The sequence below is a fragment of the Lepidochelys kempii genome, chromosome 2 (genome assembly GCF_965140285.1).
Source record: "Lepidochelys kempii isolate rLepKem1 chromosome 2, rLepKem1.hap1, whole genome shotgun sequence".
Lineage (NCBI taxonomy): Eukaryota > Metazoa > Chordata > Testudines > Cheloniidae > Lepidochelys > Lepidochelys kempii.
The window spans coordinates 252,559,660-252,586,040 of NC_136381.1; positions in this window are offsets into that span (position 1 = coordinate 252,559,660).

Genomic DNA, 26,381 nt, shown 5'->3' on the forward strand with positions numbered 1-26,381 from the left:
CAGCAAGCACAATTGATTAATAAAAAGTGCTCAGCATCACTACCTGTTACATAAATTAATTAGCTGACCTGTACATCAATACTCTCTATATTAAACTTTGTTGTATTTTGGAATCTGGTGACGTGCTCATTCTACTCAGTCCCTTCCGTGGAGATGATCAAATTGAAAATCTTATGAGGAGCTGAATATTGGCATTTTCCTCTTATTTATGCTGGGTCAAAATGAGTCAACCTCTGACACCATGTCAGGTGACAATGTTAAAGAATCACAGAAAGAGTCAATTTCTTCCAGCACTGAACAAGACCAGTATTATCCCTAATGCTTCTGTCTCTCTCAGCTTCAATGTAGCGCTTTTGGCTAGAATTTTCTCCAATCTTAGGATTCCTGCCTGGCTTCCTGCTATAGATATAAAGAAGTAGTAGTCACATCCTTACAGGCAATGCCCCAATCATGGGCATGGGCTGAATAGTGGGTAAACTTTATTCTCCTGTTGTTTTGTCTCATACATGGCATTTAGTCTCATTGTATGTCTAGCAATTCCAAAAGTTTTTGGACAGCTGTAGCAGTTTACCAGACTAAGTCCTCTGCTGTACTAGCCACCTTCAGTTCAGCTGTGCATACTTTAACCCCATTGGCTCCTTGGTTAAGCTGTGTGGTAAATGACTATGCTTGCTTGGAGATCAAAGTACCCCAGTTTTCAATCATGTATGCAGTATCCTACAGCTCAGTTTGGGCTGCTCTAAATCCCGCTCTTATGAGGAAGTAGACCAGGCTCCACTGCAGGGCAGAGCATCAAAAGCGGAGTGGGAGGTGGGCCAGTTATATAGTACCATCTGCGTCATTAAAATGTATAGAATCTAAAAAGGACAGTCTCTGAGCAAAAGAGATCACAATCTGTGTATGACAAACAGTACTGAGATAAAAGACAGAGGTAGTGGAGAGAAAGAATGGTTGAAAGTTAAAACAAATGTGTCATATTATACAGTGAACAAAACTTCAGTATTGTGCTCTTTTTAATATCATCTGAAGGAGGAAAATGAGGAATGGATGAAGGCTGAAGGGGAGTCCAGAGTAGAGTAGTCAGAAAACCCTAACTTGCCAGTACCATCTCGTAGATTCACTAGTGGCTGTGAGCCATTTCTTTTAGCAGTTAATAATATCATGGCAGGGATATGATAAATGTTAATTGAAGTTCTTTTGTTTAGTCACAGGCGACTCTATAGCTCCTTTCTGTTTTGCACAGAACATAATAAAAAGAACAATTATACATATGCCCCAGTTTTCAAGTGTGTTAAATTCATATGACTACCATATAATTAGCTGATCAGCATCCCACATACAGCTGCAGATACTGCATCACTATCAATGCTCGACTGTCATGACACAAACAAGGAAAGCTGTCCCCATTTTGCTAATCTGCATTCATGTAGTGATCAAAACACTTCTCACTGTATAAACTGCATTAATTTGACAGAATTCCTGATAAAAATGACCATTTGCTGGTTGTGATTGTGATGGTGCATCTTCCCCTCACTGGCCCATAAAGGGTTAGTAGAGCCCTAGGGAGTCTGTGCAAGAGGCAGCCAATTAGAGAGGGGCTGCGAGGAGCAGCCAATCAGGACTGGGCTGGCCCATATAAGAAGGGCTGCAGAGCAGAGTGATTTCAGTCATTCCCTGGAGCTTGAGGAGGACTGGCTGCCTTGCAGGCTGATGGTAGTGAGCACCCCAAACAGAGCAGTGCTGCAGGCAGAGACCTAAAGGCAGTTCCTGGTGGGCTGCAGGGATCTGCAGGCTGAGGCCAGGGAAAAGAAGATGCAGGGGGCTCTGGGGAGGTGGCCCAGGGAAAGGTACTGAGAGGTTGGAGGGGATGTAGCACATGGCTGCCATCTACAGGCTCCCTAGGCTGCGGACTTTGCCCTGGTCTACACTAGGACTTTAGGTTGAATTTAGCAGCGTTAAGTCTATGTAAACCTGCACCCGTCCACACGATGAAGCCCTTTATTTTGACTTAAAGGGCTCTTAAAATCGATTCCTTACTCCACCCCTGACAAGTGGATTAGCGCTTAAATCAGCCTTGCTGGGTCGAATCTGGGGTACTGTGGACACAATTTGACAGTATTGGCCTCCGGGAGCTATCCCAGAGTGCTCCATTGTGACTGCTCTGGACAGCACTCTCAACTCAGATGCACTGGCCAGGTAGACAGGAAAAGAACCGTGAACTTTTGAATCTCATTTCCTATTTGGCCAGCATGGCAAGCTGCAGGTGACCATGCAGACAGAGCTCATCAGCAGAGGTGACCATGATGGAGTCCCAGAATTGCAAAAGAGCTCCAGCATGGACTGAACGGGAGGTACGGGATCTGATCGCTGTTTGGGGAGAGGAATCCGTGCTATCAGAACTCCGTTCCAGTTTTTGAAATGCCAAAACCTTTGTCAAAATCTCCCAGGGCATGAAGGACAGAGGCCATAACAGGGACCCGAAGCAGTGCCGTGTGAAACTGAAGGAGCTGAGGCAAGCCTACCAGAAAACCAGAGAGGCGAACGGCCGCTCCAGGTCAGAGCCCCAAACATGCCGCTTCTATGATGAGCTGCATGCCATTTTAGGGGGTTCAGCCACCACTACCCCAGCCGTGTTTGACTCCTTCAGTGGAGATGGAGGCAACACGGAAGCAGGTTTTGGGGACGAAGAAGATGATAGCTCACAGCAAGCAAGTGGAGAAACCAGTTTTCCTGACAGCCAGGAACTGTTTCTCACCCTGGACCTGGAGCCAGTACCCCCCGAACCCACCCAAGGCTGCCTCCTGGACCCGGCAGGCAGAGAAGGGCCCTCCGGTGAGTGTACCTTTTAAAATACTATACATGGTTTAAAAGCAAGCACGTGAAAGGATTACTTTGCCCTGGCATTCGCGGCTCTCCTGGATGTACTCCCAAAGCCTTTGCAAAAGGTTTCTGGGGAGGGCAGCCTTATTGCGTCGTCCATGGTAGGACACTTTACCACTCCAGGCCAGTAACACGTACTCGGGAATCATTGTACAACAAAGCATTGCAGTGTATGTTTGCTGCCGTTCAAACAACATCCGTTCTTTATCTCTCTGTGTTATCCTCAGGAGAGTGAGATATCCTTCATGGTCACCTGGCTGAAATAGGGTGCTTTTCTTCAGGGGACACTCAGGAGCCAGTTCCTGCTGGGCTGTTTGCCTATGGCTGAACAGAAGTGTTCCCCGCTGTTAGCTACGGGGAGGGTTGAGGGGGTAGCCACGCAGTGGGAGGAGGCAAAATGCGACCTTGTAACAAAAGCACATGTGCTATGTATGTAATGTTAACAGCAAGGTTTACTCTGAAAGAGTATAGCCACTGTTTTATAAAAGGTGTCTTTTTAAATACCGCTGTCCCTTTTTTTTTTCTCCACCAGCTACATGTGTTTCAATGATCACAGGATCTTCTCCTTCCCAGAGGCTAGTGAAGATTAGAAAGAAAAAAAAAAAAACCGCACTCGCGATGAAATGTTCTCCGAGCTCATGCTGTCCTCCCACACTGACAGAGCACAGACGAATGCGTGGAGGCAAATAATGTCAGAGTGCAGGAAAGCACAAAATGACCGGGAGGAGAGGTGGCGGGCTGAAGAGAGTAAGTGGCAGGCTGAGGACAGGGCTGAAGCTCAAATGTGGCGGCAGCGTGATGAGAGGAGGCAGGATTCAATGCTCAGGCTGCTGGAGGATCAAACCAGTGTGCTCCAGTGTATGGCTGAGCTGCAGCAAAAGCAGCTGGAGCACAGACTGCCACTACAGCCCCTATGTAACCAACCACCCTCCTCCCCAAGTTCCTTAGCCTCCACACCCAGACGCCCAAGAACGCGGTGGGGGAGCCTCCAGCCAACCAGCCACTCCACCACAGAGGATAGCCCAAAAAACAGAAGGCTGACATTCAATAAATTTTAAAGTTGTAAACTTTTAAAGTGCTGTGGGGCATTTTCCTTCCTTCCTCCACCACCTCTCCTGGGCTACCTTGGTAGTCATCCCCCTATTTGTGTGATGAATGAATAAAGAATGCATGAATGTGAAGCAACAATGACTTTATTGCCTCTGCAAGCGGTGATCGAAGGGAGGAGTGGAGGGTGGTTAGCTTACAGGGAAGTAGAGTGAACCAAGGGGTGGGGGCTTTCATCAAGGAGAAACAAACAGAACTTTCACACCCTAGCCTGGCCAGTCATGAAACTGGTTTTCAAAGCTTCTCTGATGCGTTCCACGCCCTCCTGTGCTCTTCTAATTGCCCTGGTGTCTGGCTGCATGTAACTAGCGGCCAGACGATTTGCCTCAACCTCCCACCCTGCCATAACCGTCTTCCCCCTTACTCTCACAGATATTGTGGAGCGCACAGCAAGCAGTAATAACAGTGGGAATATTGGTTTTGCTGAGGTCTAAGCGAGTCAGTAAACTGCGCCAGCGCGCCTTTAAACGTCCAAATGCACATTCTACCGCCATTCTGCACTTGCTCAGCCTGCAGTTGAACAGCTCCTGACTACTGTCCAGGCTGCCTGCATACAGCTTCATGAGCCATGGCATTAAGGGGTAGGCTGGGTCCGCAGGGATAACTATAGGCATTTCAACATCCCCAACAGTTATTTTCTGGTCTGGGAATAAAGTCCCTTCCTGCAGCTTTTGCAACAGACCAGAGTTCCTGAAGATGTGATGTGCTCATGTACTTTTCCCGGCCATCCCATGTTGATGTTGGTGAAACGTCCCTTGTGATCCACCAGAGCTTTCAGCACTATTGAAAAGTACCCCTTGTGGTTTATGTACTCACCAGCTTGGTGCTCTGGTGCCAAGATAGGGATATGGGTTCCGTCTATGGCCCCACCACAGTTAGGGAATCCCATTGCAGCAAAGCCGTCCACTATGACCTGCACATTTCGCAGAGTCACTACCCTTGATATCAGCAGAACTTTGATTGTGTGGGCTACTTGCATCACAGCAGCCCCCACAGTAGATTTGCCCACTCCAAATTGATTCCCAACTGACCGGTAGCTGTCTGGCGTTGCAAGCTTCCACAGGGCTATCGCCACTCGCTTCTCAGCTGTGAGGGCTGCTCTCATCTTGGTATTCATGCACTTCAGGGCAGGGGAAAGCAAGTCACAAAGTTCCATGAAAGTGAACTTACGCATGCGAAAGTTTCGCAGCCACTGGGAATCGTCCCAGACCTGCAACACTATGCGGTCCAACCAGTCTGTGCTTGTTTCCTGAGCCCAGAATCGGCGTTCCACAGCATGAACCTGCCCCATTAGCACCATGATGCATGCATTGGCAGGGCCCATGCTTTCAGAGAAATCTGTGTCTATGTCCTGGTCACTCACGTGACCGCGCTGACGTCGCCTCCTCACCCAGTATCGCTCTGGCAGGTTCTGGTGCTGGATATACTGCTGGATAATGCGTATGGTGTTTAATGTGCTCCTAATTGCCAAAGTGAGCTGAGCGGCCTCCATGCTTGCCTTGGTATGGCGTCCGCACAGAAAAAAGGCGTGGAACGATTGTCTGCCGTTGCTCTGACGGAGGGAGGGGCGACTGACGACATGGCTTACGGGGTTGGCTTCAGGGAGCTAAAATCAACAAAGGGGGTGGCTTTACATCAAGGAGTGTTTCAGGCAAGACTTCACGGAGGGTTCCAATAAGAAATGGTGCACCTAAGTTATTGTTCTTATTGGAACAAGGAGGTTAGTCTGGCCTCTGATTGATACATGGCTAGATTTACCTCACCGCACCTTCTCTGTGAGTGACTGCAGTGTGACCTAGAGGAACGAGTCTCCTAGACGGGGGAGGGGGAGGAACAAATGAGTACAAAACAAATCTGGTCTATTTCTTGTTTTGATCCACTCCATCTATCTTTTACATCTTTGGCTGGCAGCAGACGGTGCAGAAGGACTGCAAGCCATCCACATCTCATGGCTGCTCGGCAGAAGACGGTGCAGTAGGACTGCTAGCCATCCTCATCTCTTGCCTGCCTGGCAGAAGATGGTACAGTATGACTGCTAGCAATCCGTATCACCTGCCTGCTCACCATAAGATGGTTCAATAGGACTGACTGCAGGACTAAAGAGATCAAGTCACTCCAAATTTAGTACCTGCGCCCATGTCTGCCCAGGCGCTCCTGATCGACCTCACACAGGCGACCAGGAGCACCTCGGACATGACGATGACGGCTACCAGTCCTATTGCACCATCTGCTGCCACAAGGCAATGGGTTGCTGCTACTGTGTAGCAATGCAGTATTGCGTCTGCCAGCACCCAGGAGACATACGGTGACAGTGAGCTGAGCGGGCTCCATGCTTGCCGTGGTATGGCGTCTGCACAGGTAACTCAGGAAAAAAGGCGCAAAACGATTGTCTGCCCTTGCTTTCACGGAGGGAGGGAGGGAACGGGGGCCTGACGATATGTACCCAGAACCACCCGCGACAATGTTTTAGCCCCATCAGGCATTGGGATCTCAACCCAGAATTCCAATGGGCAGCGGAGACTGCGGGAACTATGGGATAGCTATCCACAGTGCAACGCTCCGGAAGTCGACTCTAGCCTCGGTACTGTGGAAGCACTCCACCGAGTTAATGCACTTAGAGCATTTGCTGTGGGGACACACACACTCGAATATATAAAACCAATTTCTAAAAAACGACTTCTATAAATTCGACCTAATTTCGTAGTGTAGACATACCCTAAGAGTAATGGGTGGGCACAGGTTCTGCCCCTCCCCTGCCTTGCCACTGAGGAAGTGGCCAGACAATTGGCTGCAGAAGCCACTGAGGGAATGTGGCTGGACAGCAGACTTTATACTGTCCCCTCGAAGGGGGAGCACAGAGTGTGTCACAGCTGGAGGGCTGTGTCATGAAGAGGATGCTGTGGTCCTGGGAGTGATGTGGGTCCCTGGAGCAGAAGTGATGGTGGTGAAATGCTGCCAGAAGAGGGTGCACTGGCTAGCAGAGCTGATCCCTGGGACATCTAGCAGGGGGTGCCGCAGTGGTGAGTGGCACCCCATCACAGTGCTGCATTGGTGAAAAAGCACTTATTTGCTGACAGTTTTTGGTGAATCCCGTGTCCGTGATAAGGAGTACTGTTGCCCACTGTCATGACCAGCTCTGTCTAGATGAAATGGACAAATAATTGGAGTTCTCTCCTTTGGGTAATTTAAATTTGTTGATGCTGTCTCCAAATCCTTAAGTTGAAATGTTCAAGGAAAGGATGTGGTCTCCTCCTTTCTTTTATATAAGATTAGATGTAAAAGAACAGCATGTTTTAAGAGCAGATCATGTTTCAAGTAAAAGTTCTTGGTTATCCCTTTGTAATTGAACAGGCAGTCAGTCAGACCAAAGGGAGATTTGTTACTATCTGTAATACTTCAATGTACAGGTAAAAAAAAGATAGATGTACAGCATTAAAGTAAGAGAAGAAAAACCATCAAGTTATTCCTTGAAAGAAACACTTGTTGCATGAAGGAAAAAGGTTGAAAAACAAATTACTACCATTACTTATAATTTGATAAGGATCAATCTGTGCATCAGCATACAAGTCCTTCTCTAGTGTGTACATAGAGATGATTCCGACACACCAATAGTAAGTTCAAGATTTTTTTTCAGTTATCCTATATCTTGGGCCTCCGTCATTTACTCATGGTATCAGAGCAAGATTTCTGCAGTTAGACACTCCACACTTCCTTCCCTCGAGGCTTACAAGACAATTCATGTTCTTTCCACACAGTCCTTCTATTCTGTTCTATTTTATGTAGGTTTTTACACCACACTCATTGCCATATGTTGCTCTTTGCTTATGGGAAGCATTGCCTTGTGATCAGGGCTTAGGTGTTTCAACCTACAGTGTGGTTATTGGTGGGGGAACACTAGGCTCTGGCTCAGGGCCCTCTGAGGGCAACAAAAGGGTCTGACACAGAGGACCACGTTAAGGCTGCCCTCCCTGGGCCACTTCCTACCTCCCTTCTATTGTCCACAATTTGCAGTCTGCACTGGAAAGCACGAAGGGGGTTAGCTCACTGTATGGTGCCTCTTCATGGCCAGGTAGCTCTCTCCTTATCGGGGCAGCAGCCGCCTTCTCTCCTGCCTTGGCTGTCTGGCCTAGTCAGTTCTGAGTCCCTTCAGGTGTGGCCCATAAACAAAACACAGGGAATTAACCCTAATAAACTGGGTTAGTTTGTGAGAGGGGTAACTGCCTCCCTCTCAGGGTCTATCAAAAGAAGGTCCTCACTTCCCTCAGAGAGGGACCTTCAGGTAGTTGTGCATGGGAGACACCCTGCCTCTCCTCATCCTTTCTTCATGAACATGCAGGTGAAGGTCCTTTCTCTTCCCTGGCCTGCCCACATGTGAGCTGGGCTACTCCTTTTTCATTCCTTCTCCAGCCTGTGCATCTCTTGCAGGTGTGGCATGGCACGGCTGGCTGAGTCTAGAGCAGCTTCTTAACCCCTTGTTGCCCAGGGTGGGGTTTGTATATCCCATCACACCATAGTATCTGAGTGCCTTCTAGTAGTGCATTAAGTAAGATGATTACACATCTGCCATGTGTTGTGTGTTCTCTCACACTCTCCCCAGAGGGGGAAGTGTGTGCAATTCAGTGTCTTGTTTTGGTAGTGTTTTCTTAAAAATAAATAAACCTATTGCTATGTATTTATATTAAAGAAAGCAGGTCAATGAAATGGACCTTGCACTTGGAGCAGGAAGTGGTGGGTTTTGTGATGGTCCTTAGTTCCCGGGGGAGTTCATGCCACAGTCTGACTGCCCCCAGAGAAGGTTCTGTCTCTTGCACAGAGAGTTCCATTGTGTCAGAGGAGCAAAATTGTTGACCACAATCTTTTATGTATCCTGGGCCCAGGGCATGGAGAACTTTGAAGATAACCACTGAGGCCTTGAACTTTATTCTCAATTCTATGGGAACCCAGCATAGAGAACAGTTGTGACAGGCTCATAATAGCCTGTGTTGCTGAGGAGCATTTTGTACTAGTTGTATTTCCTAAGTGCTGAAGGTGTTTACTTCTCCCATGGCTGATTCCAGTGCTGTCAGCCACATCATCTGCTGATGCCAAGTCTCCCACTCCTTCCTATCAGATAAACTTGTTAAATATGTCTCTGGAATTCACATACTGGCTTCCAGGGTTAGGCGTGATGCTACTGCACATTGCTGAAAGTCCAAACTCTGTAACACTACCATTTAGGAGACCTATGGCACTAGAATCTCTCCTCTGCCAGGATATGCTCAACATAGGAGAGGAGGGGGTTGTGGTGGGGAAGGCGGGTAACGGTGAGTTAATTACAGCTCCCTGTTTTTCCAAATGGCCATTGCCATTGTTCTGATGTAAGGTGGCAGCAGCCTAGGGCTGCTGGAATTTGACTGCTGGCTATGGTCCCTATGGGACCATAAGTCAGCTGAGAGTTGGCATCATGAAATGGAGATCTTCTGTGGTCTGACCCTTTCCTGTCCCTTCCCATAATACCACCTGGAACATTGGAGACTCTTTACTGTTACAGCAGCCAAGAGTAGCCAGAGTGACACACACTTTGGCTATACCCCAATGCCCATATGTCCTCTGTGCTGTGGGAGTTAGTGTAGAATACTGTGGAGCTGTTCCAACAATTCTACACCAGCAGGGGGACCCCTCAATGCAGGGGGTATTCCTTGTAGGATGGTTCTGCCCAGCTTACTTCTGGCGGATGCTGCTGGTTTTGGAAACTTAGTTGAAAATTTCCATCTGCTACTGCAGTTGCAAGGAACTGAGGCAGCCAGAGCACAGTGCCCCCGGTATAGTCCTGCCCTCAAGACTTTTCAGGAGTTGTGGGCCGGGGGAGGGGAGGGAGAGAAAGCACAAAGTTTCCAGAGGCCGTTGCCACTAGGAGGTTCACCTGGTCCAAGCTGCAAGAGTGTGAATGTGCAAAGCTCATCTCAAAGAACTCCAGTTACAGGTGAATAACCTTTGTTTTCTCCCCTTCATATTGCTGTCGATACATCAGTACAGAGGAACAACTTGCCTTCCAACAGCATACTGGGAAATGTTTCTGACATGCAGATACAGCTCAATACAGGGTTAGCAAAATCAACACAAAGAAAATGAGTATCCACAGGCAGAGAGATCATAGACACTAGTGTCTGATATAGTGATATGGAATTGTGGGTTATGGTTTCCGCTATGGCTAGTGCCATAAGAACTGTCTCTTTTCAGTCAGAAGCCATCTTAAGTCAGATTTGCCATTTTAATGAATAAAGCAGTTCTTTCAAATAGAACTCACTGTACATCTCTGGTGAGAAATGTCTGAGTCACATTTTCAAATGCTGAGCTAAACTTTAAGTAAAAAAGGTGCAGCATGTGGGAAGCCAACAACTTCTTGACCCAAGCAATAGCTGAGAAGCAGCTGAGCCCAGGGGTTCAATGTGTACGGTGGGGGTGCTGAGAGCCACTGAACCAAACTGTAAACCCTGTATATAATGGAATCCACTTCAAGTCAGGGGGTGCAGGAGCACCCCTAGTCCAGTACCTATGGCTGAACCCAGATAATCTTGAAGTTAGTTACTTAGGGCCCAGTCCTGCAGCTCATACTCCAGTGAGTAGACCTACTTCATTGGAAATATTGGGATTGAGTTTCTGGATTGTACACTCTTATACCAGTTTTAGGCCAGTGTAACTTAATTTCTGTCCTAAAACTGGTGTAATGTAGTGGGGAAACAGGTCCTTAAATCTAGGCACCTAAAGTGCCATGGATATCTATATAGCTGTATAAACAATTTATCCTAATTTAGTATTACTATACTATGAGCTTTACCTCATTAATAATCTGAGACAGATAGCAGATTTCACTTACAGTATTAGAAATCAGGTTTACGTTAAGAGTGTTATAAAGATATTGCTCATATGAAGCTCTGTTATCCAGCACACAGTTAAAAATCCATACGCAGCCAAAGTGGCAACATCACAGCATTACATTAAGAACCAAAATGCAAGGTGCGAAAATATGCACTTGATGTCAGAGGACCAGTGGTATGTCTACACCCTATTGCCATACAAAATAGATTACAATTCCAAAACTTGTCTGGGTTTCACTGTTGGTCAGATTTAGTAGCTGTGACCCAGGAACCTTTGTGCCAACTGGTAGAGGGCACAAGGTGGCACAGAGGTTTACAGGGTTCCTCTGGGTCAAGCATATGCAAAGTAGTTCACCAAAGGGTGGCATGTGAGGTCTCTGCTGAGAGCCGGTAGCCCACTGGCTGTCATAATCATTGCAAAATGTGTCTGTGGATCTTCTTGAAGTTAGGTATCTATACTGGAAATGATGTTCTTAAAGCCTCAAGGTTAAACACAGGTCACCAGGAAGTGACATGCCTTAGACAGGGTCCGTTCAGGCTGTGGGTAGTAGACACTGCTCTGTGTCTGATCATTGTGTATGTGCGTCTCACAATGTAAATCTATTTGCATATGGAGTTGCCAGCTAATCAGACTATGAATTCTGAAGACTCTGAATATGAATCAAAAGACTCTGAAATCTACAGGAAGGAACACACAGCAGGACAATGTCTAGTTTATGAATAAATATCAAAGGACTGTTTTGATATATTTGGGATTTCAAAGAGACACACTATCCTTTAACCATGGGACAAGCTGGCAGGGCATCTTGTCTCATGAAAAAAGGATCACTGCCAGGTTTCGTTGAAAAATGCTAGGGGGACCTTGGGAGTGAGCTTTGCTCTATAACTTATAAGATATAAAGGTATCTAGTTAAATAAGTCTAGGGTCTAGAATAAGTGTTATGATTTTATTTTATATGTAACCACTTGTTTCCAGTATTTCTACTTGCTGCTATTTGCATCTCTTCTCTTCATTAAATTAGAGCTTGTTTTCACTATAAACATATCTAAGTGCTGTGTGTTAAGCGAAGCAGTGACTGGAGGCAAAGCTGCTTCTTTAGGAATCTGAATACTGTGTCCAGTGGATCGGGGTTGGAGGCTCCAGGGAGGCAATCAGAGGGCTTAGGGGTTGGAGTGTGCCAATTGCTAACCTGCAGAGGGAGAGCAGGGCCTGTATAGGACTAGAGGGGACTGCTTGTGTTTCTTGTGGCCGGTGGAGTAAGGGCTGATTCATGATAGGTACAAACAAGGTTTCCTTACTCTAGGGGCAGGGTTAGCAAAGTGTCTGATGACCCCTAGGTACTTTCAGGAAGCTTCACAGAAGTGTTGCTTCACAAGTACTGGTGTTTGTGATGGCATTAGCGTCACGGATACTTGTTGTGATTGTTCCTCATATTACAGAAGGTGTTGTTGCAATCTATAGGGTGTGACTTAACCAGTTTCTGGTGTCCTTGTTTTGATAGACTAAGAATGTCAGCCAATTTATAGCGAGTGGTACTCCAGGTTTAGTAATATAACCTCCACAAAGAATAGAGCATTAGGCCTCAGCCAGTGAGCTAGTTTTAATCAACAAGAAACAAATACAAACAGCTTTATACTACAGTGGCATTGTATCATGCCTTGGGAGAGATCAATTTTATCACCAAAGCACTTAAGTCTATGCATAACTTTGAGTATGCACTTAGGTCCTATTGACTTCACTGAGGGAATTCTCAGCTGGGAAGATCTGGCCAGTTTCTGGGCCCTTTGTTACTGGAACAGTACAAAGAGGTGTGATCACGAGACCCTGACCTTGATTGTTTGTTTATATATAAAAACATGCCCACAGTACTGATGCCAGTTTGTGCTCTTTAGTGTTGGACAGTTGCCACTTTTTGTATGAGCAAGTCTTTGTTCTTTCACTAGCCTGTTTCCTGGAATATTGTGAGCAGTTGTTTTGTTTGTCATACAAGGGTGGAGAATTTAACTCTCACATGCTAGCTGCACACGGATTTAATTGGACAAATGTTTACAGTACTGAAATTAGTTTATTCACAGTATAATGGGCCTGATTCTCATTGACTGTGAGGACCCTGCCCACCAGGCAGGCAGCATAAAGGGGCCTGGCCGTGGCTTTAAATAAAATCAGCACCCATTTTAAGGCCCCTGTACACTGTCAGAGTAGTGCTGGTACAGCATTAATTTAGATCAAATAAACAGGGCAGAGGTGTCACCATAACCCAGTCACTGTCCAACATTTAAACTGGGTTTGGCATACAGAGACCTCCGCCTGCTTAGACGGCAAACACCATTACAAATCCTTTGAACCGTTTATTAAAGATACAGAACAGAAGGCAAAGCAGTTAAAGCATTTGAAATGGGAAATGTTAAATAAGGCTTTAATTTTAACACTTCTTTATTCCCTTTCTAGCTGGAGAGAGTTTTAGAAGGAACCCTCCCCCCCACCCACCTTGTTTGACAGTCTCTTAGATGGTAATAACTGTCCTCTTGGTGAAGGGGAAAAATTACTTGAGAAGGGCTGGAGCTGTTGTTGTTAAAGTCCGAGCCCATTTTAGATAACATTGCTAATAACTACCTCTACTAGCTCCAGCTGAGATAACATTGCTAATAACAGATAACATTGCTAATAACTACCTCTACTAGCTCCAGCTGAGATAACATTGCTAATAACAGATAACATTGCTAATAACTACCTCTACTAGCTCCAGCTGAATGTTTGGGATTCAGCTGGAGCTAGTAGAGGTAGTTATTAGCAATGTTATCTGGGTCCCTCCCTCTGGCCGGATCTGGTCAGGATCAGCCAGAAGAATTCCTGGGGTCCCAGGAAACTGTGTGGTTGACAGCCATGATAGGTGATGCTTCCTCCAGTAGCCTCCATCTGTTCTTCCTTATTCTCACCCTCTCCCCTGAAGTCTTTGAGGACCCAAAAAGGGAGCAATGGTTGGTATAGCCTATGCCATCATTATTTTGTCGACCTAGTAGGCCTAATATCTGACATCCCAGTTTTGGTTCATTAATTTCCAGTTCCACATCTTCTGTTTTTTACCAGGTACCATCCTTTAGTCATATCAGTGGGGCTTTTTCTTTAGACTAATTCAGTCTTTCTGTCTCCTTTGCATACCTTTTTCCATCAACATTTTGTTATTGTGACCTCTTACAAACTTTCACATATTTTTACAGTTGAGCTCCCAATTAGTGCACATTTGTAGGCCCAATTATCACAACGGGGCAATGGTGCCTTTGTGTAAGTGGGTATCAGGTCCAATATATACTTCACGTTGTGTCCCAAAATTCTCAAACATGAGTGGGCAGCTTTCATTAGCCAATCTATGGTCAAGCAGCACTTAAGTGACTTAATTTTCAAAGATGCTGAACTTCCATTGATTTCTATGGAAGCTGTTGGTGCTCAGTACTTCTTAAAATCAGGCCACTTTTATGTAGGTGTCTGACATTAGGTACCCAAGTTGAGATTTACAAAGCAGTTTAATGGATTTAGACACATCTTCCATTAAAATTAATGAGACCAGGTGAGGTAATCTTTTATTGGACAAAAGTCTGTTGGTGAGAGACAAGCTTTCGAGCATACACAGAGCTCTTCTTCTGGTCTGTGTAAGCTCAAAAGCTTGTCTCTCTGTTGTATCAACCAGGCAAGCTACTAACGAGCTTCAACAGGACTTTATTTTCAAAGTGGAAACCTCTTTACCAAGCTGCTGTTGCACCCTCTGTAGCTTTCTCCCAGCCCCTCAACTCCTCCCCCTCCTTCCTGTTTCCTGTCCTTTCAGACTCCCAACAGCCAGTGCTCCCAATTCTAATAATTACAAGCAACATCTAAACACCACATTCCCTCCTCTCTTAAGAAACTCTCCCAATTAAAATAAACATTATTGTTCTAACCACAGGAACAAATATGAAACAAGACACTATACTGTTGGCAGAAATATTACACTGAAAACACTGTAGATACTACATAACATAGTCTCTAGTCCAGACAGGTGGTCATCTGGGTGTGACAGGCCATCTCTCAAGCCCTGGTTCCAGTGCAATGTCTTATTGTGTTGGTACTACGGTGAAGTCATCCAATGCAGACTGGGTGTTGGCATAATCTCCTCTTGGTGCATGGGCAGGTGCAAGATAAGAAGCATTCCATACCCACCCATCAGAAAGTCAATAGGTGTAAGGTCACTTCTTCTCTATGATTTTAAGAGGAGCTGTGAATTTATGGTCCAGTTTTTGTATTCTAACAAAGGAACCACACTGAAAGTTTGGTTCCTTAGCACCCCGCCGCTTGTCTGTGAAAGCCTTAGACTTTGCTTGGTTCTGTTCAACTGTTTTTCTCGCATCATCCTCTGTTGGGGCATCACGTTGTGCCTTTAACACTCCAGCAATGTTCAGTTTAGTATTCATCTGTTTCCCACGCAGTAACTCTGAGGGTGATCTTTGCATTGTGGCATGTCGTGTAGCCCGGTATTCTTGCAAGTAATCAGTAGGGAAGGGTATCCACAATCGCCCTTCCAGTTTAGCCATTTGCAAACTCTCTTTCAAACTTCTGTTAAACCGTTCAATTTCCCCATTGGCTTGAGGGTAATATAGGGATGACCTTCTGTGTAAAATGTTCCTCTGTGCTAGAAAAGTTTGAAACTCCACGGAAGTAATTTGACTACCATTATCTGAAACCAGTTCTTTGGGGTTACCTTCCCTGCTAAAAACTGAAGAGAGGAACTTAATTATTGTAGCAGAAGAGATTTGCGGTGTAAACACTACCTCAGCCCATTTACTGAAATAGTCTATCAAAGTGATGGCATAACGACAGTCAGTTGGAGCAGTATCAAAGGGTCCTACAATGTCAATCACCACTTTTTCCCATGCAGATTCAGGAAGAGGAACAGGCTGTAATGGAGGGGTACATGTCACTGCTGTCTTATCATGCATTTGGCAAGTGACACAGGATTTTATGAGTGCTTCAGTTTGAGAGTCCATCCCTGGCCACCAGTTCCTGTAGTCGTTTGGTTTGGACAATTCCTTGATGAGTATCGTGTGCCAGGTGCATGAGTTTTGACTGTAATTCTTCTGGCACAAGGAGCCAGTGTGTACCTCGTAGCACACAGCCATCAAACAAAGAAAGTTCATCCTGAACTCTAAAATAAGGCAGCAAAACTGGGTCAAGGTTTTTAGGATGACTGGGCCATCTCTTTGTCAGAAATTCCCCTAGTTTTTGTTGAATTGGACACGCTAAACAAGCAGCTTGAAATTGTTCTCTTGTAACTGCAGTAAGAGCGCTTATAATAAGTGCAACCACTACTTCATCCTCCGGTGGACCATCTGGTGAAGGCAAAGGCAGGTGGGAAAGGCAATCAGCGACCACATTTTGGTTTCCAGGCTTATATTCCAGTTCATAATTGAAGAGAGTAGTCGTGCAGGCCATCTAGCAATACGATATCCTGCTCTTCCCAGTCCTTTTGTGGTGAGCAACATCGTCAAAGGGCTGTGGTCTGTGCGCAACTTGAACATGCGGCCCCACAGGTAAGTTCTCCATTTTTCAGTAGCCCAGACACAAGCAAGTGCTGTTTTTTTGACTGTAGAATATTTTCTCTCTGCATTACTTAGTGTCCTTGAAGCAAATGCAACAGTCCTCTCTGTGTTGTCCTCATGAAGTTGTGTGAGGACAGCCCCAAGTCCATAATCAGAAGCATCAGTAGTTACAATTGCAGGACTAAATAGTGCAAGTACTGGACTATGTACAATCAAGTCTTTCACCGTTTCAAAACTAGCTTGTGCATTTGTTGTCCACACTAAGATTGAACTTCTCCATAGTAATTCCCGTAATGGTTCAATGACAGAAGCATAATTGGGAATGAATTTTGCATACGAGGAGGTAAGACCCAAGAAGGAACGTAAGGTTTGCAAATCTGTTGGAGGAGGAGCATTTGAAATTGCCAGGATATGATCTGGATCAGGTTTTAGTCCAGCCTGTGAAATTGTATGCCCCAGAAAAGAGAGTTCAGTTTTTCTAAATTTGCATTTGGACCAATTGAGCTTGAGGCCTGCTTTGCTGATGCAGTTTAGTACAGACTGCAGGTTATTGTCATGCTCCTCAGAAGTATTTCCAAACACGATAATATCATCCAGATAGCACTGAACTCCATGTTGATTCTTCAGAATCAGTGACATCATTTTTTGAAAGGCACTTGGGGCAGATGCAAGACCATATGGAACACGTTTAAAACTGAATAGTCCCTCATGTGTAATAAATGCTGTGAGGTCTCTGCTATCTTCATGCAACATAACCTGGTGGTATGCGCTCTGCAAATCAAGAGTAGAAAACATCTTTGCTCCACGGAGTTCTGCAAATACTACTTCTATGTGAGGAAGAGGATGGCTGTCAATCACAATAGCTTTATTTGGCTCCCTTAAGTCCACACAAATGCGAATGCCTCCACCCTTCTTCTGCGTCACTACTATAGGTGAAACCCATTCCGAGGAGTCGATCTCTTCAATAATGTCCTCTTGAGCAAGTTTTCTAAGTTTCTCTGAAACAAACAGCTTCCCTGACTGAAAATGGTAAGCGCCGTAATTTCTGTCGTACAGGCATCACATTATTCCGCATTTTAACTTTATGCAGAAACCCATAAGCACAGCTGAGTTTCTGTTTGGTCCCAGCTGAAACTGTGGTGTGTGTACCACAAGAGTGCTTTGCTGAGGAAGATCAATTCGTCTATTAACTACCCTGAGATTTAAAGCAGCCAATAAATCTCTGCCAAGGATAGGAGTGCCTTTGTGGACAATGTAGAACTCTGCAGTTACACAGCAATCACCAAAAGTAACTATTACAGGCAGGCAGCCGTGTACTGGAATATGGTTTTTCAAATAGCACACCAAGTGAAGTTTGGGTTCAGTAAGAGGCACATCTTTAAAGTAATGCAGATAGATGGAATCAGGTAGTATAGATACTGCTGAGCCAGTGTCCAACATTAGCTGAATAGAGTGTGGTTTGCCTGAGGGTATGGCGGAAACATTTGCAGTGCACTTTATCTGTTCTGGAATATGTGCAGTAGTGATTTTGTCCACACTCAGCACAGTAACATCTGGTATTGTAACTGCATGAACCTGTTGATTGATTGAACTGGCTACTGCAACATACTTTAGCAAAATGTCCAATCTTTTTGCAATGATTGCACTGAGCTACTTTTGCCAGACATCCTGTGTAGCTTGCAAGGTGTTGTGGGGATCCACAGCGAAAACATGCTTTTACTGTATTTTGAATTTACTGATTCGGTGGTTTTTCATTAGTTTTCCTCTTGCAATTGTGTGTCTGCAGTGGTAGTGAACTTTTCTGCAAAGGAGTCACAGCCTGGACTGTGCCTCCTGTATCCATGCTTATTATTTTGGCTTCAGCTGTAGCTGACTCAATCTGGTTAGCAATGGTTATTGCTTTTTCTAGTGTAAGTTGTGGTTCTAGAAGTAAGCGTTACCTTACATGAAGCATGGTGGTGTTCTCAATGAGCTAGTCTCTAATCATCTCATCTGCCATATTCCCAAAGTCACAAATTACAATTAGGCTCCTCAGGGAAGCAATATACTGCATTATAGTTTCCCCTGGTTTCTGCTCATGCTGGCAAAATCTGTACCGATTAGCAACTATATCCGCTTTTGGCACCAAAAAATTCTTTAATACAGTGAGTGCAGTCTCATATTTATCATCTGCAAGGGGAAAAGTGTAAAATATACGCTGCCCTTCTGCTCCAAGGCAGTGGATTAGCAGAGCACGCTTTCTTTCTTCAGAAATCTCTGTAGCACTGATTGCAAGCAGATAAATCTCAAACACATGGATCCAGGTAGTAGAAGCAATTGGAGGCTCACCTGGGCTTTGCAGAAAGGGTGCAGGTGGGTTCAGAGGCAGAAGATCCATCCTCGTCACCAAAATGTTGTATCGACCAAACAAGGTACTAACAAGCTTCAACACTCTCTCACATCAGATGTTGGTCCAGTAAAAGATATTACCTCACTCACCTTGTGTCTCTAATATTCTGGGACCAACACAGCTACAGCAACACTGCATACATTAAAATTAATGGAAAATAAATGTGTCTAAATGCATTGGACTGCTTTGAAAATTTTAAGCCCCTAGTATATAATGTAGTCTATTTAAATGTAGTAAATACAATTTCTTTAGTTCACTTAAACCTTACCAACTGGCTCTTGTTATAATGTCTTTGTTAGTTTGCAATTTAGCATCTTGTACAAATATCTCTATAAATAAAATATATATTATAACAGGCACTCAATGGTTGTAGTGACTGAAAATAGTATATTGAGCCTCTCTTCTTTTAAAGCTGTCATGACTTAGGCAAAAGTCCAATTGAATGCCACAGTTGAAGCACTTAAAGGCCTGGCCCTCAGTCCTTTCAAACCCAGGTAGGGTTGACAAACATCCAGGATTGTCCTGGCATCTCCAGGAATTAAAGATTATGTTATGTGATGAAACCTCCAGGAATATGGCCAGCCAAAACTGGCAACCCTAATCCCAACTCAGGTTGGGAGTGACAAAGATTTGAGTGTTAAACTGTTTTTGTTTTTGTTAGAGAGTAGCAAGAAGTTAGACATGATTTAATCTCCCCTGAGTTTTCCATCAAACCAGTTCTGCACTGTTTGCTAAGCACTTGTGAAAATGAAAGTAAACAGCTCCATATCCAGTTTAGTTACAGCTGGAATGTGAAATACTGAGTTTTTACTGGATTCAAGTTTATTTTTAATCATTATGGGCCAGATTGCAAACCCTGCACTCACATTGGTTTCAGTGGGACTATTCCTGGAGTGAGGTGCTACTCAGTGGGAATAAAGGTGACAGAATCTACCCCTATATATCTCCTTTCTGTAACTAAAGTAATAAGAGAACCTTTAGCATTACCAGGTGAGCTGTCCAGAAGCAGCACCAGATATTAATAATTATTTGTATTGTGGTAGCACCTAATCATGGCTCTTTGGTGCTAGGTGCTGTACAAACAGAACAAAAATTATAAGATCTGCCCCAATTAAGATCTTACAATTTAAGTCTAAGCCAGAGACAACAGATGGATACAGGGAGACTGACAGAGGAGTACAAGGAAACAAATGAGACAACATGGGTCAGCATGATAGGCAGTGGTCTCAGCACATCCACTGCCTAACCATGATCTTGAGCAGGGGTAGGCAACCTATGGCACGTGCGCCAAAGGCGGCACGTGAGCTGATTTTTTAGTGGTACTCACAGTGCCCGGGTCCTGGCCACTGGTCCGGGGGGCTCTGCATTTTAATTTAATTTTTTAAATGAAGCTTCTTAAACATTTTTAAAACCTTATTTATTTACATACAACAATAGTTTAGTTATATATTAAAGACTTATAGAAAGAGACCTTCTAAAAACATTAACGTATTACTGACACACAAAACCTTAAGTTAAAGTGAATAAATGAAGACTTGGCACATCACTTCTGAAAGGTTGCCGACCCCTGGTCTTGAGTAATACATAATCTTTTATCAGTTTTACATGCATTTATGTGTTTTCAGCCATATACCTTGTGTGCAGGGTGATATTGAAGAAACTGAAGCTGTCTATTTAAAAAATGACTTAACAAAAAGAAATGATTTGTTATCTACATTATAGATCAGTGGTTCCCAAACTGTGGGGCATGCCTCCCCCGGGAGGGGGCTCAAAGGAGCATTTGGGGGGGGGGTGCAACAGGGTCGGGGCAAACCCCCATCAGGGGTGGGGAGGGAACGCCACCCAGCCCCACTCTGCCGCCAGATCTGCTCTGGCAAGTCTGGCCCCAGCTCCCGGCTGCAGCTCTGCTCCTGGTCCCACCGCCCATCGCAGCCCTGGCCTCAGCTCCTGGCCCGGCTGCAGCTCCACTCCTGGCCAAGTCTGGCTGCAGCTCCGCTCCTAGCCGTGGCTCCAGCCCCACCCCCAGCCTTGGGCCCCAACCACAGCTCCACTTCTGGCCTTGGCCCTGCTCCCAGCCATAGACCTGCCCCCAGCTGCGACTCCTGGCCCAGCTGTGACTCCAACCCAAGTCTCAACCCCCAAGCCCTGACCATGGCGTCACTCCCCAACCATGCCACGGTTGTGGGGGCAGGTGGACAGGGGGAATGCAAGGTAAAATGTTTGGGGACCACAGTTATAGATTTTATATATTTTTTTTTGGAAGAGCTGACAAGGAATTAATGTTCAAAGTTCATGTTTAAATCAGAATAGTATATATGAGAGATTTGACCTTTGTATTGCTTGTTCTTTTATCTGTATGTAACATGGAAATATATTTTGAAACTGGTGCTTTAAAACAGCAATAAGAGCTTGATCCTGCCAACACTTGGTACAAAGCATGGTGCTTATTATGATGAGTAAGCTGTAGGCCTATCTATAGTAGTGACCACTAATCCCTGGATGCACAAAAGGAGTTGGTGCCTATGCCCCTCTTACAGGCACCTAAGACCCAGTTCTAGGATCACTGTGATGCACAAAACAGCTTCTGAACCAAGTAAGTAGGCACCTAAATTCACCCAGTCCCTAAGTTTTTGTAGTAAAAGGCCCCTCTGCTCCTATGTTTCTGCCTCTGAGTGTGAGCACAGCTGCCTCCCCATAGGCACCAGATGCCTGTGTCTCACCTAAGCAGCAGAGCAAATCACAAAATGGGGATCAGCAGCCAAACATATGTCTAAGTCACTTGCGGGATCCGAACTGATAGGTGCCCTCTGAGCATGCCTAGCATCTCGGGGCCCATCAAGTGAGCTCACTAAAATACGGAGGGGAGGAGGCCTACCTCCCTCAAACTTTTAGCCTAGTGGTTAGGGTACTCACCATGGATGTGGGAGACCCCCCAGTTCAGGGGGAGGTCTCTGCTTGAGGGGAGAATAGAGGTGAACTAGGATCTGCCACCTCTCAGGTGAGTGTGCTAATCATGGGGCTATGGGATATTCTGATGTGGGGCTCCTTCACTCTCCTGATAAATAATTTAGAGTCACTGGAGCAGGGGGTTGAAGCATGAGTCTCCCACGTCCTGGGTGAGTGCTCTAACTACCAGGCTGTAGAGTCAATTTCCTGAAAGACCAGCTGTGACGGGGTCAGTCTCGGTGCTTTGGAACCGCTCTGCATGAAGCTCAGTCAGAACTCTGGTGCCACGTGGCTTCCCCTCAGGGCACTCTTTCATCCAGGGCAAGAAGCCTACTCAGCTTTGGCACTTCCTGGGTCTGACGTCAGAGCATTCAGCACCTCTGTTTACCCTGTGTGCTCTTCACAACGAGTCCACCTGGATGGGACACCTGGGGAAGATTTACACGCCCCAAAGGGCCATGCACCCCACTTTTGCAGTCAGCAGTGACTCTCAGCCAGTGTTGTAAAACAGATGGGTTTATTAGTCAACAGGAACACATCATAGAACAGGTCTTGTTAGCACAGAAATCAGAAACATTCAGTAAAGTCCATTTTGGGGATGAATTCAGGGCCTAGTGCCTTGGACTCCTCCCTTCAAGTCTCATACCAGGAGATGGACTTGCTTCCAGCTGTCTGGCCTACATCACGCCCATCACGCCCACGTCTCTCTCTTTTTCCAGGGCTAGCAGGTCACCTGGTCTGCACCAACACCTCTGGCTGATTTATGTAGAAGATGGTGCCCGGCCATCAATTGCTAGGCTACAGTGTGTCAGCCGTTCTCTGCAGCCAGTCAGCAGTCACATCTGCCCTCTAGGGATCTCTGCAATAATCTCACACCCTTCTCCCACCATCTAGATACTTGATTAATACATAGGGGAAACTGGCACACACAATATTCAGAAAACACGTTCAGAACATTCCCACTTTATCATACCAGGTTAGCTGCCAGAGTAACAGGGTGGACCTTTAGATGGACAGCCACTAACCTGGGCCAAAATGTTTTCAGGACTAGACTGCATTTTGGTGAATTGAAGCCTCAGGCTTGGATGCACAAAAGAAGTTATGTGCTCACCATCACAACTAACTTTTAGGCACCTAGAAAATCACTGCGATTCACAAAACTGGAGTTAGGCATCTAGGCTCCCATACAATGAAGGAGAATGTCTTGGTTCTCCTCCCCACCCCAGATGAAGCACTTTTTGTTTCTTGGTCTTATTTAATATGTTCCATAGGAGTGTTCTACCCTCTAGACAGAGCTGCTCAGAGACTCTGACTTCCGCTCTTTCAGAAGTACTTTACAAGAATGACACAAAAATACCCCTGTATGCCTCTCCCCTGAACATTTAATATAAAAGATGGATTTTCTTTATTGAGAAGACACAAATAAAATCTTTGTCTTATTGAGATCCACCTCAGGTTTCTTCTCCAGGACCCAGCGGGTTATATTTACCAGCTTGAGAAGTAATTAGGAATAATATCAATACCTAATATTAAAACTGCTAGCATAGAGCAAGACTGTGATATTCCTACACTGACTTTATTGAGACTATTCGGTGTGAGCAAGGGCTTCACAATCTGGTCCTATACCTTGGCCATACCACGGTGATATAAATCATCACCTTGATCACTCTACTAATTTTCTGTATGTCGTCCATCTACTCTATATATATATATATCTGCCTTTATATTGCATGCTGCTTGCAACAGAGATGGTTCCTTCTTTTCTGTTTGGAAAGCGCCTCTCATATTGTGGGTGCTACTAGAAACAAACACAATAATAGTACTTCCAAGTATTCCTTTTCTCTTCATTTGTATGTCACAGGTGAACATGTTGTGTAGTGCATTACATATTAAGCAATATTTGTTCGTCTCTGTGATTCAGATTAATATTCTGATGCTGCTCCATCTCTGGTGCAGTGTTCCTCCCGATTCTCATATGTAACCAGATCATAATTAGTAATAATTTAGCAGATGGGTTCTCAAACTTCATTGCACTGCAAACCCCTTCTGACAATAAAAATTACTATACAACCCCAGGAGGGAGACCAAAGCTTGAGCCTGTCCGAGCTTCACCGCCCCTGGTGGGTGGGCACAAGCCAAAGCCTGAGCCCTACCACCCTGGGGCCAAATCCGAATCCCAAGGGCTTCAGCCCCAGGGGGGCCTGTAACCTGAGCTTCACCACCCAGGTCTGAAGTCCTTGGGATTCAGATTTGGCCTCGGGTGGTGGAGCTCAGGCTTTAGCTTCAGCCCCAGACCCCAGCAAGTCTAATGCCAGCCGTGGTGACCCCATTAAAATGGGATTACAACCCACAGTTTGAGAAACACTGACAAGACTGTCATCATCATCCTCTGTCAATCACTTATGAGATGAGGTCTTTCCCCAAGTCATGTCTTTTCTCTGTTCTATCCAAAGCACTCAGCATTTACTTTTCTAATATGTTACACTTATTTCTTCATCCAACCTACTGTGTTTTCCACTCTGCTGTCTATTCTTAGTCTATCTTTGTCTGTGTATTGGGCCAAATCTTGCCTATGTAACTCACACAGATACTTCCATTGACTTCAGTGCTCATATGAGTAAGCCACGCAAAATTTGGCCTTTTGTTTGGCCTTCTGGTGATGTTTTTTCTGAGTTTTTGGTATTGAAGTAGAGGAGCTTCTGCAACGTTGGGGACCAGATGGATGACACTACAGAGGCAGTGCCTCCCTCTCCTTTTTCTCCCACCTCCCACCTGAGTCTGCTAGTACTGAACTCTTTCCACTCACAGGAGAGAAGAGGACAATCTGGCCCCTTGATAAGAAGTGGATAGGGCTCACTCAGGTTGCCCTTGATAGTCTTTCAACTTTGACCGTTGCAAGCTCTTGATAGCTGAAATGGGTGTGCAGAAGAGGCTTAGGGAAGAAACAATTCTGCAACCTGGATATTACATATTTGGATTGGCAGCAGCTCATAAATGGCTAACAGCTTGATGTAAAGTTAATTTTGCACTTGTTGTTTCCAAGCAGATGTTTAAAGTCCACAGTTGAATTTGCTGAGAAAGGTCATTAACGTTTAATTTTCTATTAGGAAATGTCCTTTATTGACGTATTTCACTGAGAAAAACAGAAAGTAGGGTTTGTGCCAGAAGAGGTACATGCTCCAAAATAAACTCATTCAGCAAAAAATTAGTTAAATTTTGAATTACTTTTTTCATTCATATTAAAAGGATTTACTACGTGATGTGATCTGATGTTTATAGTCTAAGCTGATTGCGAAGCTGGGACTGGAATTTATTGACCTCGTTGATATTCTAGATCTACAGAGTAGTAATCATAGCAGGAATTGTAATCATGCTTTTTTTTACATTTCTGGCTACAGAGCACTTGTAAGGTCTTCATAGTTATAACATGTCTGTTTCTTCATTTAAAATTGTAGCAAAAGTGTCCATCAATACCTTTTTAACAATGAATGTTTCAGAGCAAAAGGAGGAGAGGAAGGTCTGCAAACACACACACATGCGGGAGCTTACATCTGAATGGCATAGCAACACGCCTTTGACATGAGCAGGCAGTGCAGTGTGTCATTGCTTTTGCAATACAGTGCTGTTCAGTTATAATTAAAGTGAAAAAAAATCTGAACAAACAATTAGAAAATGATTTAAGTAATGCTCTGCCCAGTGAGTTATGCTGCTGCTCAGACTGAGCAATTGGGTAAGAGTCTGGGACTTAATTGGGTGTGGTTACGTACTATAGTGAAATCTCCACTGCGGAGTACGAAGCAGGAGACAGAAGTCTTGATTTGGCCAATTTTCCATTCATCACATGGAGGACATAAATCAAAGCCGCAGCCACTGAAACAGAGCAGTTTGCTTCCTCTACACGCTTTCTGATGACTTTCTGGGACTATATAAAGGCTGACAAATTAGTAATGAACTTAGTCTACATTAAATAGTCCTTTGGCCTGGTTTGTGACAGGTTTATCTGCAGAAATACAAAATCCCAAACTTTGGGTACGAGAGGATGACGACTTACTGGACAAGAAAAAGCTGTGGAATGCAGAGATTTCCTATTACTCTAATCATAGTTATATAGCGACTAGACTATCTCTCGTGCTCATCTTCAGAGTGCCATGTCATAATTCTGTTTTCTCAGGTCATGCTATTACTCTATTATATTAACAGCTCTGAACCAGTGTGAACTTTAGGGTTGTGGACCAGATCAGAACTTTGCAAATGATCTTTATCTCTACAATGGGCCAAACTAAAACCCCAGAGCTGAACAACCCCACATTTTGTGCAAGTTTGAATCTGCCTGCAGGTGTGAACTTTCCAGCTGGGGCCCATGTCAAAGAATCACCTTCAACCAGCAACCCACTTTAAGTGACCACTTTAAAGTATGTTTAAAGCAGGGGTGAAAGTAAGTTGAGTGACTTACCCGTACGCTGGGGCCAGCTCTGGCCTCCGGAAGGGGCAGGACCTAGGGCAGAAGGGGCAGGGTTGAGGGGGTCAGAGCCAGCCCCAGCCCACCCTGTAAGGTAAGTGCCCCTCCCCGGGGTAGCAGCAGCAGCGGGGGGCTCCAGGGGCTATTTAAAGGGCCCAGGGCTCCCCTCTTCTAC